This window comes from Pinus tabuliformis, chromosome 8 (genome assembly GCF_031772625.1).
Source record: "Pinus tabuliformis cultivar Carrire ecotype Pingquan chromosome 8, CPIR1, whole genome shotgun sequence".
In the NCBI taxonomy this organism is placed as follows: Eukaryota; Viridiplantae; Streptophyta; class Pinopsida; order Pinales; family Pinaceae; genus Pinus; species Pinus tabuliformis.
The window spans coordinates 1,094,183,801-1,094,188,819 of NC_142294.1; positions in this window are offsets into that span (position 1 = coordinate 1,094,183,801).

Genomic DNA, 5,019 nt, shown 5'->3' on the forward strand with positions numbered 1-5,019 from the left:
AGAAATTCTCAATTTGATTTTTCCTTGATTAAATTGAGAAAAATTGAATTTCCACATAAATAGATAGCTTGGATACAGTTAACTTGTGTGACATGGCTTGTGTCACCCAGTTTACTTAGTAAATTCGATTTGGAGGAGTTAGAGTTCAGTTAAGCATGTACAATTACTAATTTGTACCAATCAAAGTCAGTTATCTCAAGTTGTTTTCAGTTAAAATAGTTCCAACTGCTTGAGGAACTAATGGAAGGCCAATTGTGTAATGGGACTTGAGTCAAACTTAGCAATATTCTACTTAACCAATCAATCAACCCAAAATAGCTAATGCATGGAGAATTCGAGTTCCCCAGCTATGGTGGAGATTCAAATGCAATGTAACATCAATTGTAGAATAGTCTTAAGTGTACAGGTGTTGCATGCAGTTAGATAATCAACCTTGGGAATTGTTCAATCCATTTTGTAAAAATTCCTAAATAATAGGGCCCTAATTTCTCAAGGAAAGGTAGAAATTTGCTAAGTCTGGGTCAGATCTTCTTAGTGAGAAGAGAGACATGTTATTCACTTGTGTTAGAAAACAGGAAAGAAAAACATGAATTGAATTAACTAGCAGCTCACATGTGAGCGAGCTACACCTGGAGACTGCACAAACTGGAGCATAGAATCTCATGTTCGATTAGTCAAATATGAGACAATAAATACATCTCAAAAGAATAGGGAGGTGAGAACAAACTCCTACAATCTAGGAACTAATCCTAACTTAAGGAGTTACATTACAACCATGTAACTATTTCTCCATTAATACAATATAATATTAACTATTTTCAACTCTCCCCCTTAACGAATAAAGGATTATCATGAAGTCCTAACATCCCCCTAAACAATTCAAACTTCACTTTCCCAATAAGCTTTGTAAAACTATCGGCCATATTGTCACATGTTTTATAGTATTTAATAAAAATTTCTTTTGACTGGACCTTTTCTCTTACAAAGTGAAACTAGTATCTATGTGTTTCATGTTCTTATGAAACACTTGATTATTCACCAACTTAATGGAACTCTGGTTGTCACAATTGATGACAGTCACTTTTTCTACTCTTTTCCTACATGATGGTGAACCCTCCTCAACTAGATAGATTCACATGTCGTTGCGCATACTGCTTGGTACTCGGCTTCAACTGAACATAAAGACACAGTGCTCTGCTTTTTGTGGCTCCATGCTATTACCCCAAATCCAATATTAAATGCATAACCCATGATAGATCATCATTAATCTAGGTTACCTGCCCAATCAAAGTCTAAAAAACCTACTAAAGTAACATTAGATATATCAGTGTATAAAATACCATCATCACTAGTACTATGAAGATACCTCAATACACTTTTTGCCGCAACCCAATGACTTTCAAGATGTTTAGACATAAACTGACTCAAAACAATAACAAAATATGTTAAGTCTAGTCTAGTTGTAGTCAAATATATCAAACTACCAACTAAATTCCTATACAAAGTAGCATCCACTTGCTTAGAGCCATCGTCTTTTCATAATTTTAGGTTATGCTATAAGGGTACTAATTATGTCTTACACTATTCCATTGTGAAATTTTTGAGCAGCCCTCTGGCATACATCCCTTAAGTAAGGAAAGTCTCCCCAAAGTCTCTCCATGCTTCCAGACCTAGACAATAATGTAAGCTTCCGAGGCCTTTCATCTTAAAAACTTGTGATATCTGCAATTTGATTTCTTTGATTAATTCATCTGCATTGCTTGTTATAATCATGTCATCCTTCATAATTCTCGAGCTATTAAGCACCAAGTGAAGGCCAACCAAAGAAAACCCAACAAAGACATGAATGATTAGAATACAAGCCATACCTTTTGTTTTGAAGATGCACTTATATTCAAAGCCCGAGTTTGAAGAGAAATTAAATGCATAGTTCCTTTCTTCTTGCCTCCATATTTAATAAAGGAACAGGAAGGACTTTTAGAATTCATGAATAAGATATTCCAGCCAAAATGATAAGGAAAAGGTTTCATTACAGGTAATCTATCAGGATCTTATTGTAGTAACACCCCAAAAATCCTACAGGGCTTACATGTTCATTATACAAAAATTGTAATGCATGGCCAATTTGTTAGTGAGGTTGGTTGTCATATCCATTAGTTTTTGAAATGTGAGACTAGAGAATTGAGATATTAGATCTTCACTTTTTAGTGGTGCAATATCATTTAGTTGAGCCCTAATACAAGCATGCTAATAAAACCACATATGGTTTACAAATATAGAGTTGAATTTCCCATTTATGTGCTCTTTGAATGTAATGAATGCGATTTCGCAAGGAGATAAAGTTATTTCTTTTTTTTGCTAAAACAAGAGTCATACCTTCTATTCAAATTAAACAAAAGGGATTTATTACATATAATATAGCCACCAAGAGAAAACTGGGGACAAAGAATTGTGTATCCCTCCCAAGGTACAAGGCAACGAGCCAAAGACTAAAAGTCCTTTAAAAAATAGATGCAATTTGATTTGTTACAACAGAGCGAAAAAACCGGACCCGAAAAGAAATTATCAACCAAACTACTCAAATTTCGGTTCCAAAAAGGGCAATAAACATTTCGTAAATGGTCCACCTGAAAATCATTAATACCCGCCGTGTAGCTGAGCAAGAAGAGATGATAATAATGAAGCATGACTCTAACTCAGACCCACCAACAAGCATAATGAAACCTAAGTCATTGATCCGCCTCACAAGATCCAATGGTTGATAAACATATCGGATGGACAATAAGCCTGGAGAATACCCACCCGATAAGGGCGGTATTCTCTCTCCAACTAGAGCCACGTGTTGCATGTTGAGTGGCATCGGGCTCAAATCTATGAAACCACTTCCGGCTTTGAGAGCCTCTAATAAGCCAAAACCACCGTGAGGGCAGTATTGACTCTGACCTGAACCCATGAATCTGAAATTTGAATCTCCTCCCTTGATCCTTAGCTCGTTGATCCAACGGATGAGAGTAATCTCCATTTGAAGAAAAGTGGGAGGGATTCACGCTGTCCGATCTCACAAAAACCTGTAGACCAACCATGCGATTTCATTGTAACCATAGCCAACAATTCTATATCTATGGTGGGAATTTGTTGTTCCTTATAACTGAAGGCTCTTCACCCCCTCTTCCCCTCGAGAAAAACTGAGTTGATCTGTGTAAGGAGAAAATTTTGAAAAAATCCTCAAGCTGCAGATCATCTCCCACCCATGAACTCTGTGTCTATGCTATTCTGGACTGATAAAGCTAGGAAAGGCCTGCATGCCACTTACAAAATTACCTCTCAAAAACCACTTCATGTTGATTGTGTGTCTACAAAACCCAACCTCTACTGCTACTTACATGCTCTATTCTGATGTATCACTCAATCCTCGTTCGCCTAGTTGAGGCATTCATGCCTCAATCTACCCTGTGGAACCTCTTTCCATCTATACTTATTTCGGCTTTTAGTGTAGAGATCACCTCTATTAGCAAGTAAGTCCGCCAATTTATTGGTCGTCCTGCATACATGTGTGAAAATTAAGGTTCTCATATTCTGAAGGTGGAGATGGATTCTTTGATAGACCTGAAGTAACCTCCAGTATCTCGAGAGCTTTTCTGGAGCCGAACCACAATAGATTCTCTTGACCAAATTGATGATTAGCTCAGCATCTACTTCAATTATAATATTCTAAAGATTCTCATTCTTGAGGATTTCTAAACATTGCTCTAGAGCAATTAGCTCTGCCATATTGTTTGTGGCTCTTCCCAAATTGAAATGAAAAATGTATTGTATGCAACCCATCTAATCCCTTATCACGCCACCTTAACTAGCCATTCTTGAATTTCCTTTAGAGGCCCCATCTATGTTACATTTCATAAATCCTTGACGGGGAGGATGCCAAAAATATTTATCCGTGACTGGTTGCTTTACCAACTTGTTCTTACCCTAAGGTATAAGCCCTTTCATTCCCAACTGCAGAAGTATCTGCACATCCGCATTTGAAGGAAGATTTTCAGGGGGGGTTTGCATTAAAGTTCCAACCGTCTCCTTGAGCTGTCTTAAAATTTGTTCCATGATGCTCTGGGAGGAACTTTTTTTGTTTTTGAAAATTTTATTGTTGTGTTCCTTCGAGACGGCCCATATTAGGAAGCTTGGTGTTAAAGCCCAAGCTTTGTTAATCGTTTCATAATCATAGAAGTTTCTCCTCCAGTTGCTGAGGGTATTGGTAATGCTTCCTTTGTCCCTATCTGTTTGTTTGAATATTAAGGCAATACCATCCCATAACGTGGAGGTGAATATGCAGGTGTTCAGAAGGTGTTCCATTGTCTCCTATTGTGATTCACATAGTTGGCATGGGGGGCCCAAAACGCCCCTTTTCCAAATATTCTCCCATGTCAGAATTTTCTTATGATGTACTAGCCACATGAACAGTTTGGTTTTCATCCATCCTTGGTTCTTCCAGAGATTCCTCCAAACCAGTCCGGTTTTGTAGAATCATGCTCAAGTGTAATGCATTTTTCCTCTTTAAGGTTAAAGGTGCCTTCATTATTATTTCCCCACCTTATTTGGTCAAGATCATCTGAAATTAGTATCTTTCTTTGATCTAGAATGGCTATTAGAGCATCAAACTCTGTTTTCAAGGGTTTGTTAGCCCTGTATTCCATTTTCCTTCACTATTTGTCTGATCCCAAAAATCATTTACCCAGAGTAACCCTTTGGTATCAATATCATTCTTGAGATCCACAAAGTTCTTTCTTAACAACTTGGGTTCCTGTTGCCATTTATGCTCCCAAAACCATGCCAGGTCTCCTACTCTGATTTCCCAGAAGCTATTCTTTTGAAGTATGCCTCTATTCTCCCAAGCCTTATTCCACATGTGGGATCCTTTTATGATGCCATAGGTTCTTATGTGGTCCTTCTTTTGCCAATTACTTGCATATTTTTGTTTCCAAATTTGAGCACAAGGAGCATTTGCATCTTTTATCCATCTCCACC